Raw genomic sequence first — 16,052 nt, forward strand, 5'->3', positions numbered from 1 at the left:
TAATGCGGTGTTGGACCCCTTTTGCCTTCAGAACTGCCTTAATTCTATGTGGCATTGATTCAACAAGGTGCTGATAGCATTCTTTAGAAATGTTGGCCCATATTGATAGGATAGCATCTTGCAGTTGATGGAGATTTGAGGGATGCACATCCAGGGCACGAAGCTCCCGTTCCACCACATCCCAAAGATGCTCTATTGGGTTGAGATCTGGTGACTGTGGGGGCCATTTTAGTACAGTGAACTCATTGTCATGTTCAAGAAACCAATTTGAAATGATTCGAGCTTTGTGACATGGTGCATTATCCTGCTGGAAGTAGCCATCAGAGGATGGATACATGTTCTCATTCTGTTTACGCCAAATTCGGACTCTACCATTTGAATGTCTCAACAGAAATCGAGACTCATCAGACCAGGCAACATTTTTCCAGTCTTCAACAGTCCAATTTTGGTAAGCTCGTGCAAATTGTAGCCTCTTTTTCCTATTTGTAGTGGAGATGAGTGGTACCCGGTGGGGTCTTCTGCTGTTGTAGCCCATCCGCCTCAAGGTTGTGCGTGTTGTGGCTTCACAAATGCTTTGCTGCATACCTCGGTTGTAACGAGTGGTTATTTCAGTCAACGTTGCTCTTCTATCAGCTTGAATCAGTCGGCCCATTCTCCTCTGACCTCTAGAATCCACAAGGCATTTTTGCCCACAGGACTGCCGCATACTGGATGTTTTTCCCTTTTCACACCATTCTTTGTAAACCCTAGAAATGGTTGTGCGTGAAAATTCCAGTAACTGAGCAGATTGTGAAATACTCAGACCGGCCCGTCTGGCACCAACAACCATGCCACGCTCAAAATTGCTTAAATCACCTTTCTTTCCCATTCTGACATTCAGTTTGGAGTTCAGGAGATTGTCTTGATCAGGACCACACCCCTAAATGCATTGAAGAAACTGCCATGTGATTGGTTGACTAGATAATTGCATTAATGAGAAATAGAACAGGTGTTCCTAATAATTCTTTAGGTGAGTGTATATCAGTATTAGTGTTGAGCGAACTTGTTTTTCAAATTCGGCGTACAAAGTTCGGGTTCGGATTATCTAAGAATTCCGTTATGGATCCTGGTACCCTGGACAATAAGTGTTATTAGTTTAGTTAGATTGTGTTTTCCTATAATTGTGACTTAGATAACAATCAGTGCAGAAATATATATATTGCAGTTATGCAACATGAAATCCTGCGGAGACAGGGCGCAGGATCAGAGCGGTAATAATAATATAAGTATATTACAAAGTTTTTATTTTCACATTTGTGGCCAAATAGATCTACATGTATTATTAAGGAGCCTTCAATAAGGCAATATTTCTTGGCATATATTTTATGGTCCTATGCTTGGCATTTACACAGGGAATATATCCCGGTGTATATGCCAAGCATATCGGTAGGGCTCCATTTACCTGATGGTAAGAGTGTCTCGCAGCCTTCCATGGGAAGAATATGTGATGTGAATAGACCCTTATCCAGATGGGAACAGTTAGTAACAATGAATGGGCAAAAAGATGTTTTTTTTGTGTCAAATTTATATACATTTTTTTACTTGACTAGATGTAACTGTAATGTTTGTACAATCTTTCAGCATAAAGGGCCTTTGCATAGGGCCACATGTTTCTCTTTTTACAGCTCACATGCAGACCTACGTGTATTAAAGCGTTTTTCCCAAGGCAGACATTCACCACCTATTCACATAATACGTTACAAAATGCCTGCGCCGACCGCAGATATTTGTACTTGGCTGTCTCCATCAGTGCAATTTTGAATAGAGCAGCACAGTGCATGCTAGACCACCTCTCCATTCAAACACCTCCTTACTATGGGGTGCAAGGGATCAGATCAGCAAATCTGTACTGATAAAACTGCCTGACCTGTTGCATGTGTTCTTGGCAGCTGGTTCAGCGGGTAACATGATCATTTGTGCGGTCGCCTAAATCATCACTTGCTGGCAGCAGATCGTGCCGTCTAAACAACACTCTGCAAACAATGATTCTTTATGGGGATGAGTGATCGCAATAGCGACCAGTCACTCATCAGCCTGTTGCTTTTTTCAGCAGTCTATGCTCCTTGGGGTCCTCCTGTGTCTTTCTGGCATTCACAGCTACCAGAATGTTCATCGTCTGTGGCTCGAGTTTCTGGCAGGCCTATGAGAGCTGCTTCTTAGGCTTGCACCCTCTCCTCTTCCTAGGAATTATGTGAGCATCTCTCTCGGCCCCTTAAGGGGTCAGCATGCACAGTTCCTCAAACTGCTTTCAGCCTATGGCAGACTCCCACTAAGTATATAAGGTACCCTTTCATTGAGAGGGGTGTACGAGCAATACTGTTTCTAGCTCGCCAGCTCCCTGTGAAGGTGCACTGTATATGCTCTGATCTCCTGTGCCCAACCTCGTATTGATCTTGTGCTGTCTGCCCCAACCATTGGCTTGCCCTGGGCTTGTTCCCTGATTATGGTTTTGCTTGATCCCTTGCTGCTCTGCACCAGTGGTGTCTTGACCCCCCTGGGTCTAGAAGTCACTTGAATAGAGACTACTCTAAGAGGTAGCAGCATATACACAGATATAATACAAAAATGTATATCCAAAAATGTATCTTTATTGAAATCAATAAAACAAATAAATAGATGCATAAATTGGCAAAGACAGACACAACCACAAGCAGAGTGCACAAAACACGTCGGGACATCAAGTTATAGCATTGCAAGTAGTGGAAAAGGTGGGCTGGAAAAACAAGTATAAATAAATACAAAATAAAACCACGTGGCTCCCGCACCTAGATAAAAAAAAAACATGATTCACAACATATACACAATACAGACCCGGCTAGTGGCACCTCCTAGAGACCCGACACATGTTTCGTGCAAGCTTCCCCATGGGGAGTAGGAGCTATTCATTTTGTGTTTTATTACTCATTGGTATCCCCCCCCCCCCCCCCGCCCCCTCTAAGAGGTAGCAGCCTGGCAGTTCCCCTGCAGTGGAGTCCAGAACCCTATAAAGCGGCTGCTTAGATACCACCCTTAGGAGTAGCCCAAACTTAAATCTGTTCAAGTGACACTGCATATCCACATCTGCTTCTGTCACACCTAGTCAGTGGTGGCAAGCATTTTATGAGTTATTTGTTACTTTGTTAGTTATTTTAATAACATGTTTCAAAGACTAAGATCAGCATTCACTCTAAGGCTACTTTCACACTTGCGTTGTTCTTTTCCGGCACAGAGTTCCGTCACAGGGGCTCTATACCGGAAAAGAACTGATCAGGTATGTCCCCATGCATTCTGAATGGAGAGTAATCCGTTCAGTTTGCATCAGGATGTCTTCAGTTCAGTCGTTTTGACTGATCAGGCAAAAGAGAAAACCGTAGCATGCTACGGTTTTATCTCCGGCTAAAAAAACTGAAGACTTGCCTGAACGCCGGATCAGGCATTTTTTCCCATAGGAATGTATTAGTGCCGGATCCGGCATTCAGAATACCGGAATGCCGAATCCGTCGTTCCGGTATGCGCATGCGCAGACTGAAAAAAAGGTGAAAAAATAAATGCCGGATCCGTTTTTGCCGGATGACACCGGAAAGACGGATCCGGCATTTCAATGCATTTTTTCGACTGATCAGGCATTTTTAAGACTGATCAGGATCCTGATCAGTCTTACTAATGCCATCAGTTAGCATACATTTTGCCTGATCCGGCAGGCAGTTCCGGCGACGGAACTGCTTGCCGGATCTCTCTGCCGCAAGTGTGAAAGTAGCCTTAGGGTAAATGCACACAATCAGGATTGCGTGCGGATTTTCTGCGTGGATTTGCGTGCGGTCATGTACATTGTATTCTATAAGAATTTGAAATTCTCATGCACACAATGCGGATTTTGACCTATGATGCGGATTTTAAAATCCGCAGCATGTCAATTTATTTTATTTTTCCTGACCTGATTTTCTCCATTCACTTCAATGGGGAGAGTAAAATCCGCACCAAATCCGTACGTAAATCCGCACCAATTGATGCGGATTGACCGCAATGATTTCCCTGTGAACACCTGCGGATTTGAGTGCAGATTATCCGAACATAAATCCTGGACGTGTGCATGTACCCTTAGAGTCCCATTAGACAGGCAGATATTTTTACATTAATGAGCGGAAAGTGACAATTTAGCAAGTTCAAAAGATGTTTTATTACACTTAAGGGTGCATTCACACGACCGTAAGTGTTTTGCGGACAGCACTTGGCCGGCGCTATATTGAGAATGTCTATTCTTGTCTGCAGACAAGAATAGGACATCTTCCATATTTTTTGCGGGATGCAGAACGGAACAACGGATTCAGACAGCACACGGTGTGCTGTCCGCATCTTTTGCGGCCCCATTGAAATGAATGAGTCCGCACCCGTTCCGCAAAATTGCGGAACGGATCCATTTATACGGTCGTGTGAATGCACCCTAAACTATAATCGCTAAATATTTTTTGCTGTTTGCTCATTACTGCAATCGTGGCTCATTTGCCCCTACAACACTGTTAATGACTGGCATATTTCTGATTAGACAAGGGGATGTGGCAACGACTTAAAGGGTTTCTATCACTTCGTATGCCATAATTAGCTCTCAGACACTAGCGATCCGCTAGTGTCTGCTCTGGCCAACCATCCTAATATAAGAGCTTTTTGGGCAGCCGTTTTGCTAAAAAAATAACTTTTATAAATATGCTAATGAGCCTCTAGGTGCTATGGGGGCGTCATTAGCACCTAGAGGCTCCGTCTACCTTCATACACAGCCACCGCCCAGCGCGTCCCTCCAGCCCGCCCATCTCCTGATGAATGCGATCCTCCGTGTGACGCAACGGACGAATTCTCGCGCATGCGCCGTGCGCGGCTGTATTCGGCGCATGCGCAGAGAATGTCTGACCGCTTCCCTGCTCAGATATCTCCACTGCGCCTGTGCCGATGACATCATAGTGCTCCATCGGCGCTATCTTATTACAGCTATGCAGCAGTGCTCCAAACAGCCCCGTACCTCCGCTGTGGTTACTGAACCAAAAGCAATTTCTAAATAAGTATAGGGGCACCGCGCACCTCCACTAGGCTACTGCACACTATAATGGGAGACCGCTACTCGATACCAAACTATAAGGCGAGATTTACCTTGTTATTAGTATTGATCCCCCTTTTTTAAATTTAAACTATTACACTGAAGCCAGTCATTGGCTGCAGCAGAGCATGTGATCATGTCCATGGTGCCCTGGATGTCAACACTGCGGGGACCGGAATATGGAGGCATTGAAGGCCGCATGGAGGACTGGAGGAGTGGGAAGGAGGTAAGTATAACTCTTCTGTTCAGAGAGGTAGTCTGCTGCCACTTCAAAAATGTAATTATTATATATTTTTTTATTTAGGCTCTGTTTTTGCTTGCCTTTTGATCTGTCAGTAGTTCCACAGTGTTATTCTTGCAGTCAAAAATACTGAAACTTAACAGAAAACTTAACAGATCCTATAATAAGTCATGGAATCCATCATAACTCATTGGGATCCATTTGAAAATCCATCCAGCATAATTGTCATAACTCTGGAAGCAATCTGTCTTGTGCAATAACCCTCGTCCCCCATCCAATGGTATTTTCACCCTGTATGACTGAAAGGAGAATTCTTTTGAGAACTGGACTTAATTACAGTATACCACAGATCACACTTAAGGCACATTTAAATGCTGCAAGGAGAAACCAATTGTCGGAAAGGAAGTGTTCCTTCCCGACAATCGGCTGGTCGTTAAGTGGAGGTGTAGCACTGCATTTACATGCAGCGATCACCTCCAAAGTATGAGGTCAAGCGATGGCTGCTGCTATCACTCATCCCCATATATAATCATTGTCCTTGGGCATCAGAGTGCTGTTTAGACAGTACGATCTGCTGCCTGGGAATGATTGAGTGTCTGCACCTCAGGTCATTTCACCCAATAAACAAGCGTTTTGCTCATTCATTGAGGTAATCTGTGGCACCTTTAGATGGGCAGATTAATAGGAACTAGCATTCGTAGGAACATTCGTTCCTGAATGTGCCGTGCTGTGTAAATCCAGCTTTAGGGCTTGTACAGACCATTTCATAAAGTGGCTGGTATAAATTGGTGAACTGTGATGGTCCTATTGTAATGACGCCAGTTGTTCACAAATCTTTAGAACTGGAATTCACCTATAGCAATCACCTTTTTAAGTACTAATAGTGTCTCTTGTTACTCAGATACCCCCAGGCAGGGGCGGACTGGCCATAGACCTCACAGGGAAATTTCCCAATGGGCCGGTGCCCATGGGGCCATCAGAGCCCTCCTAATGGCCGTCGGTTGGTTATATAATGATTTTATGTGCAAAGCATTAATAATGCTAGGAACATCAGGTACTTATGCACCTGACCAACAGCCGCAGATGCCTCCTTAAAGGGGTTCTCCAGGAATTAAGAAAAGCAAATTACTGAAAATACCTAAATATTACTTTATTATAAATATATTCCCAAATACCTTTCATTAGTTATAATGGCTTGTTTTGTTTAGGGAGCAATCATTAGGAGAAATAAAATGGCCACCGTCCTATTAGTACACACAAAACCTGTCCTAATCACACAGCAGGACAAGTTACTTCATAACACTGAGCTAAAGAGCTGCCTCATCCTCCTCTCCTAATTGTCAGGGATTATGATCCTAAATAAAGTTTAATATGTTCTTCAGCTGAATCTTTGTAGGAATGGAGTTCATGAGGAGACATGAAGTACAGAGAGAAGGTGGGGATGTGGCTGATGAGCAGCAGCTCTTGTATGCAGTCTCCATTACCAAAGCCCCACATTACCACAGTCTGTCCTGTCCGTCATCTGTATTTCATGTCTCTTTATGAACTCCATTCCCACAGAGATTCAGCTGAAGATCTTATCAGCTCAGAGCCGGATTAGGCAGTTCTTTAGCTCATTGTTGTGAAGTAACTTGTCCTGCTGTGTGATTAGGACAGGTACTTATCGAACGACGGCCATTTTATTTCTCCTAATGATTGCTCCCTAGGCAAAACGAGCCATTATAGCTAATGAAAGATATTTGGGAATATATTTATAATAAAGTAATATTTAATTATTTTCATTTTCTTAATTCCCAGAGAACCCCTTTAACTCAATTGTATCAGTGTCCTTACAACAGTGACACAATTGAATACTCTGGTGAAGTCAGTAGTATTTTGTGCTGCACTGTGGTATTTGCTGAGGCAGTATCTTGTGCTGTATTACAGTATTGCAGCCCCCACCTACTTGTGTTGGCCTGCTTTCTGCCAATTTGAACAACATGGGACCACTTTTAGGTTTTCATCCAGGGCCACTTTAAGTTCCCAATCTGCCCATGTTGACAGGACCTACAGTAGGGCCATATTACATAATAACCAGACAGTTATGAAGCACGTATCAACAACAAATATACAGAAGTGAAACTCACTGTTAGAAGACAGGAGCCAAATGATGATGGTAAACACATGATGGAGAATATCAGTCAGGTAATGGACTAAATAGATGATGATAACCAAGTATAACAAACAGATATAGCTGACCCTATCACCTCATTTCCCTGAATCAACCTCTAGATCTATTCCTGAATACTGAACCTCAAACCAAACACCACTGACCCTCATTGTCTCTGAAAATATCCCTTTGGAAAACCCTCTCTGAAATACCCTGACCAAGGTGCAGAACACAACAAGCAAGACAGGACTAACAGCAAAAACACAAACAAACCTCAAGGCTCAGAAATAAGGTCTGGATAAAAATAAACACAAAAACAATTACCTGTACACGGTCAAGGAGTCACTAGGGGGAACTAGATACTAAACACATGATACAAAGATTTGCTGGAAAGAAATGTACAGAGCTTATACTATCATTGGCAAGATCATAGCAGAGACCAAAAAATATTTAAAGGAAGGCTATGCAATCAGGAACTTCTTTCCAAATGTGCATGGCCTATATCAGTAATGGATCAGCTGTGAGATAGTTATATGAAAACTGTCCTAAACAAACTAATAAACAGGAGGAGGAGAAGAAGCAGCAGGCAAAAACCAGCTTGTTGCAACACCTATCAGGCATTTTATGGCATATCCTGTGGATGTATCATAAAAGGTACACTTTTAAATACTTGGGCTGGTAAATTTGCTGTTTGAAAGCAAACATAACTAATAATCCCAGCTACAGAATAAAATGATAAAACAAAACTTCCTGTACCGATGCTCAAAGTACCCTCTTGCTAGTCTGTGTGATGTTATCTAAGTTAGTGGTGCCCAACCATTTTTTCATCTGAGGGCCGCACTAGACATGGTATAGATTTTGCGGGCCAGAACCAGTTACGAGTGTGAAGCAGGCACATGTGAGCATTACTACTGTGAAGGGAGCACATCTGAGCATTACCCCTGTGAAGGTGGCACATCTTGGCATTACCCCTGTGAAGGGGGCACATCTGGGCATTACTCCTGTGAAGGGGGCACATCTGGGCATTACTCCTGTGAAGGGGGCACATCTGGGCATTACCCCTGTGAAGGGGGCACATCTGGGCATTACCCCTGTGAAGGGGGCACAGCTGGGCATTACCCCTGTGAAGGGGACACATCTGGGCATTACCACTGTGAAGGGGGCACATGTGAGCTTTATTACTGTAAAGGGGCCACTCTCTCTACTGCCAGCCACAGCGTAGACCACCGCTACCAGTGTCACAATTCCAACCAAGACCAATGAACATCACTCATGTCCTGGCCTTCCTAAAGGAGTTTCCTTCTTACCCCTCAAAGGCATGTACTGCTGGACCCCCTGCCACATGGACACCAGCGGGCCTTCGGGATATATACTATTACCAACTCTCCTCACTAAGGTACCAGCCACACTCACAGGGGGCAGCTCTCCTGAAACCACACTGCTCACACACAGACCACTGTCGCCTGTGCCCGCCATTAAGCAGTAAGGTGGTCAGCCCTTCCTTCCTCCGCATGTAGCAGCGCACACATCCAGACACAGCACTGCTTTTACAAACAACTACTGGGCCACGGGAACGACGGGAACTTATTACACTTACATTCATTCAGTGAGTTGCCTCGATGTTTAGAATGGAGACTTAGCACTGCGCCACAGCAGCCGCCAAGGAGTGTTACTTCTTCTCCTTCTTCTTCCACTGTGCAGAGTGCAGAGTCCAAAATCAAGTATATCCAAAAGGTCTACAATTCACTCAGTGAGGGAATTGCAGACTCTCTGGATATACTCTGTATAATTTTGGGTGTTACAACCTATCAAGTAACAGTTGTGATCACTTATCAGTTACATACAAGAGTTCAAGATACCTTCAAATAAAGTATATGTTGCTTTATTTGCAGCACATAAAACAAAAAAGCTACTTTTCGGCACACAGACCTTTCTCAAGCCACACAGTGGTAGTCATGTCTGTAGAAGCCTTAGCTTGTATAGCTACTTGTGGATTATGTTGTTGTTTGTCCTAGTTTTATACATGGGCTATAAAGTATGTATAAGAAATAAATAAGCTATAATGGCAGAGGGTAGACTTTTGGGCTGGTATCAAACATTACAGTCAGGCAGACACAACTCTATTATTCCTATCAAACACCCCTTCATTGTGTAAATGAAAAAGTAAAGCTACTGTAAGAATACCTAGGTGTGAATCCCAGAGGCTAGACCTTTGGCACTATGTCCTAGTAGCTGAAATGTACAGTAACATATGGATTAGAGCAACGAGTGGTCTTACCTTGTTTGAAAGGAGGCAAGAGGTTATCCAACAGTTGACGTTCTGGTGCAGACGAACAAATATTGCGTTCTACTAAGAAAAAGCTTTGTTCTCATGTAAAATTGACAGCCTACTAAGCAAACCCCATGGTGAATATTAGTTGCGATACAGCCTGGTGAGGTTTCTTCCAAGACTGTTTAGCAATTTGAGCAATTTAAAGCAATTTGTATCTACGGAATTGTCTTTGTAAGAATATGATTGCTATATCTTTGTGGTTAGATGTTGTTTTTCAGCTCGGGTGTCTGACTCTGGATATTAGGAACTGGAGACGTTCCCTTTATCTTATTATAACTGCTGCTGAAATGATGCTGCCTGCATTTCATCTTCACCAGTTATCAGCAGGGACTTCTAGTAATCTCTGGTAGAAGCCGCAGAGTAAAGGGAGGGGAGACGTTCTACTGAAGCCATACATTGAGCATCTATCCAGTCAGTGCAAAATCCTTTTCTTGCCTCATTCTTTCCTTTGTTTGGCTCTGCCTGTTCTTTCACAGTGTTTATCAATGCTTTTAATATACCATATCAGCAATGCAGTACTTGTAATAACATGGTTTTCTCCCCTGTGACCAGACTTCACTGTTCTGGTAGTCAGCTGCCACCTTGCCTCTAGGGTCTGCAGCAATACTGTGCCACAAAATAAACATACCCTGTACATCTGCTCTCTCGGCATCTCTACACAAGGAACACTGAACTCACACCATGTGCAAGTATCTGCATTTCCATGCCAAATGAAGGTTGCTACCAGTACTCTTGATATGAAAAGTTACCAACAGAGGACTGGTTTTAATTTTATTTTCTTGAAAATATTGAGGTGTCAAAAAAATGTTTATTCAAGAATATTATTCTAAATAACCCCTAACTTAACAGAAATCAGACAACTGAGAAATGTTCTGTTGTGCCATGTTATGATATACTGTATATATACTATAATAAGCCATGTTAAACAAAAGCAAACATAAAAAATGTTTAGAATAATGGACTGGATTTAACAATAAAAAATATTCTTCATGGGACAACCCCTTTAGGAGACTAACTGGTTATCTAAGGGGGTGTCCCAATGAGGCCTGTCAGAACCCTTAAAGTGGTTATACCATTATTAATTAAATGGAAAACGAAAACTGGACTTCATATTCAGTAGCATATGACAAACTCTAACAAAGCTAGAACCAGCCCTGTACCTCACATGGATCTAGAGATCTCCCCATCCATTGCTCCAATTGATCTGCTAGATTTATTTCAAGCTTGCGCTCAGGAGGCAAGTCTTTTCTCAGGGGGCTTGCCCTTTTTTTCTGCAGCTGTCTCCCTATCACAGCTCAGAGGGGGTCTCATTTATGTTGCATCTCTCTTCCTGTAATTGTCACAGTTTCTAACAGTAGAAAAAGCGGGTGGCAGCTGATGCCTAGTTCACACAGTGTTGGATCAGTGATTTCCATCAGTGATTGTGAGCCAAAACCAGAGGCTACATAGAGATAAGGTACAATGGAAAAATTTGCACTTGTTTTTGACCCATACCTGGTTTTGGCTCACAATTGCTGATGGAAATCACTGATAAAGCACTGATTGTGTGAACTAGGCCTGAAGGATGGAACTGAGCATGTGCGTCCACGTCAGGGAGGTGGACAGCGAAATTAGAAAAGTAACAAACAGCAAGTGGTGCTATACAGATAGATTTTATTGAATAAATCAGTCGCTATACTAAATTCTTAATTACATGCAATTCCAAAAGTATTCAGATCAGGTAGTGGTTTGAAAAGTTGAATATTTTTCATGGGACAACCTCTTTAATTGTCTCTTCCACCAACCCTGGAACTGGAACTGCCAGTAAAGTAACTAGTGATTGCGGTTATGTTATGTTGCACCATGTTATGTTTTATAGCTGTAATATGCCATGCTAAACTAGTCGTGCTTGTCAGAGGTTTGTATTTGAGGACTAACGTCCAATTTCTTGCAGGACCTGTTTCTTATGGGTACCGTACACTTAAGACTATAGAGGTAGGCATGTTGCTTGGCTGAGGTTAGAGGTAATTTGTGTGGATGCTGTAGTGATAGACTACATGGTCATGCGTCAGTGTCAAACGTCCCAGGGAGCCAGTAGTGGGATGAGGAACCCACTGGCAGTAAGCAGCTGACAGCCCAGAAACGCGGTACAAGTTTAGGGATAATCCAAGAGGGGTAGTCAATGTCCAATCCGGGTCGAGACAGGCAGCGAAGGTTCAAAGGTGGAAGACAGTCCAAGGGTCAGTAACCGGGAAGGATACAAAGGAACAACAGGCAAATAGCAGGATCCGCAGGGAGGCTAGGTGTTCACCATAAGGTGGAATAACTCAGCAATGAACAAGAGCTCAGGCCAGGTCTTTATAGCCAGGGAAGGTAGGACCACCCCCTGGTCCCCAAGGCAACCAGGAGGCCTCCCTCCTTGGGAACCAATGGCAGGCGAGGAAGATGGACGGTGTGCACTGGGAACCTCCCCCAACAAGGCTCACACCTGACAGACGGATAAAGCAGGAACGCTATGCTCCCGGGGATGCGCGCGCAGCCTGCGTACTGCGCATGCGCACACGCCGCGCGACTCGCGCACCCGCACCTCGGACACCAGGTGTTCTACCGAGCTGAAGGGGAACCCGTGCCCTGCGCCGTGCCCGCGGTCCCCGAGTAGGGGTAACACCCCCTACTTCCTGACAGTCAGCTTAACAGCAGAAGCTGTTCTGAGTTCTGGTGAGCCAAGGTGCACATGTCGCTAGTTGGGCCTGCTGATAAAGGTAAAAGCCCTTAGTTCCCACAGAGAAGTTACAGACCTCTGGCTGCTCTGGGCTACTGTCACTGATTGGACCTCTGGAATAAGTGTTCATGCCAACAGAGGAGCCCACCCTGGATAACATATGGATGTGGAGCAAAAATACGGTCACATGAATGGGGCCTAATGGTGTGTAACCGCTAAGCTTTCTGACACAATATTGCATGTAAGAAGTTTCTGTGGACTTTGTAATGGTAACCACAAAAATGGCTCCATGAAAAAGGCCTACATAAAATTGTATAGTAATAAATTCATATGATTAAAGGATAACGGTCATATTTTCACTCAAAATTAAATTTTCATATATGTTGTTGCTGCTGTGGTGATAATCCATAATCACTAATGATTGTGTTCACATACCACTTGTTTAATAAGATTCCGTCCATAGCAACCACTCCTCACAAGACTTCTTTCTGACTATCTTCTTAAGATGGCTACCGATGCCCTTACCCTGAGGCAAAGACCTCCCTCCCTAAATACCCAGAATTCATTCGGCTCATCTCGGGAACACGCAGCCTCACCCCAAGCAATAGACTTTCTCCAGACTTAAACACGCCCTCTTCCTCCTGAGTAGTTGATCGCAAATATTTATCGTGAACATCGGCACTATCCCTGTCCGACGGGAGCGCACACGCAGCGTTCGGGACTGCCCACTACTACGTCCTCCGTTTTCTGTATATAGAAGATAGGAGACGGAGGACACCTAGCTGTTTTAGCCGCACCACTGAAATGCCTGGGGGAGGAAAGAACATGCTGCAATTACTAGGTAATTCAATACCTATACAGAAGTATTAACTAGTAAACTTAGTCAGACCAATCCAATTACATTAAAAAAAATATGACTGTTACCCTTTAAGATACTTATACTATATAGATTTAAATTATTCATTTTCATTCATGGTAGATAAATGGGTATGTACAATTATAAATATCTATGGCACTTTTCAGAACACTGTACTCCGGGTCATCTGGCATACATTTGGAAGATGAGAGGAATTCTTCACCCTGATATTGCCATGCAAGGCCTAGAAAGTTATGGAGCAGACATGGGAACCACATGAACACCCCATGTTACATACCTGTTGCTGCTTTCTACTGTTAGTTTGTTAAGAAGAATATATCTTCCATATACAGTCGGGTCCATAAATATTGGGACTTCAACACAATTCTAAGATTTTTGGCTCTATACACCACTACAATGGATTTGAAATGAAACGAACAAGATGTGCATTAACTGAAGACTGTCAGCTTTAATTTGAGGGTATTTACATCCAAATCAGGTGAACGGTGTAGGAATTACAACAGTTTGCATATGTGTCCCACTTGTGAAGGAACCAAAAGTAATGGGACAATTGGCTTCTCAGCTGTTTTATGGACAGGTGTGTGTTATTCCCTCATTATCCCAATTACAATGATCAGATTAAAGGTCCAGAGTTCATTTCAAGTATGCTATTTGCATTTGGAATCTGTTGCTGTCAACTCTCAAGATGAAATCCAAAGAACTGTCACTATCAGTGAAGCAAGCCATCATTAGGCTGAAAAAACAAAACAAACCCATCAGAGAGATAGCAAAAACATTAGGCGTGGCCAAAACAACTGTGTGGAACATTCTTAGAAAGAAGGAATGCACCGGTGAGCTCAGCAACACCAAAAGACCCGGAAGACCATGGAAAACAACTGTGGTGGATGACCGAAGAATTCTTTCCCTGGTGAAGAAAACACCCTTCACAACAGTTGGCCAGATCAAGAACACTCTCCAGGAGGTAGGTGTATGTGTGTTAAAGTCAACAATCAAGAGAAGACTTCACCAGAGTGAATACAGAGGGTTCACCACAAGATGTAAACCATTGATGAGCCTCAAAAACAGGAAGGCCAGATTAGAGTTTGCCAAACGACATTTAAAAAGCCTTCACAGTTATGGAACAACATCCTATGGACAGATGAGACCAAGATCAACTTGTACCAGAGTCATGGGAAGAGAAGAGTATGGAGATGGAAAGGAACTGCTCATGATCCTAAGCATACCACCTCATCAGTGAAGCATGGTGGTGGTAGTGTCATGGCGTGGGCATGTATGGCTGCCAATGGAACTGGTTCTCTTGTATTTGTTGATGATGTGACTGCTGACAAAAGCAGCAGGATGAATTCTGAAGTGTTTCGAGCAATATTATCTGCTCATATTCAGCCAAATGCTTCCGAACTCATTTGACTGCGCTTCACAGTGGAGATGGACAATGACCCAAAGCATACTGCAAAAGCAACCAAAGAGCTTTTTAAGGGAAAGAAGTGGAATGTTATGCAATGGCCAAGTCAATCACCTGACCTGAATCCGATTGAGCATACATTTCACTTGCTGAAGATAAAACTGAACGGAAAATGCCCCAAGAACAAGCAGGAACTGAAGACAGTTGCAGTAGAGGCCTGGCAGAGCTGCCATCTTAACTCCTTACCTGTGCCTCTGCGCGAGCCGGTCTGAAATCAAATGCGGTCAGCGGGAGCAGGCAGTTCAGAGAACAGCCCGATGAAGGCCCCCGGCGGCTGTTCTCGGAACTGCCTGCTCCCGGTTACCGCATTTGTTTCAGACTGGCTCGCGGCGCAGGCACAGGTAAGGGCTTAACTGTGCCTCGCCGGACTTGTGAGTTAAGATGGCAGCCCGCATGTGTTCGCGGGCGAACACGGCGAACTGGCCATCACTGCCAGGGATGAAACCCAGCGTCTGGTGATGTCTATGCGTTTCAGACTTCAGGCTGTAATTGACTGCAAAGGATTTGCAACCAAGTATTAAAAAGTGAAAGTTTGATTTATGATTATTATTCTGTCCCATTACTTTGGTCCCTTCACAAGTGGGAGGCACATATGCAAACTGTTGTAATTCCTACACCGTTCACCTGATTTGGATGTAAATACCCTCAATTTAAAGCTGACAGTCTGCAGTTAAAGCACATCTTGTTCGTTTCATTTCAGATCCATTGTGGTGGTGTATAGAGCCAAAAATCTTAGAATTGTGTTGATGTACCAATATTTATGGACCTGACTGTATATGTAGCCCGGCCTTGCACCACTTTGGCTGCAGGGATTTGTGGTGTTATTTGCTGCCCCAACCACTCACAATGGTACGGTATTATAAATATAATGACCAGCAGATATTTATGTAATAACTGATTAGACAATTAGTACTAATGGCCCATGGTGTAGCATGCAAAAGTTGCCATTGTCAGGTCTAGTTAGTTATTTTCTATGGATGCTTCTACCACTTTGTTATAGGGACAAATGACAATGGTAATTTCCTGACCACGCAATGCAGAGTTAATTATATACTGAAAGTCTCCAAACACAGGCATTCATCAATAGGCCTGTTTTCCATCAATAGGCCTGTTTTCCAGTATAATGGAAACATAAATTGTTTCTATGGATTTCATAGTTTTACTTCCATAAATGTGAATAACACAA

The sequence above is a fragment of the Bufo bufo genome, chromosome 3, assembly GCF_905171765.1.
Source record: "Bufo bufo chromosome 3, aBufBuf1.1, whole genome shotgun sequence".
Lineage (NCBI taxonomy): Eukaryota > Metazoa > Chordata > Amphibia > Anura > Bufonidae > Bufo > Bufo bufo.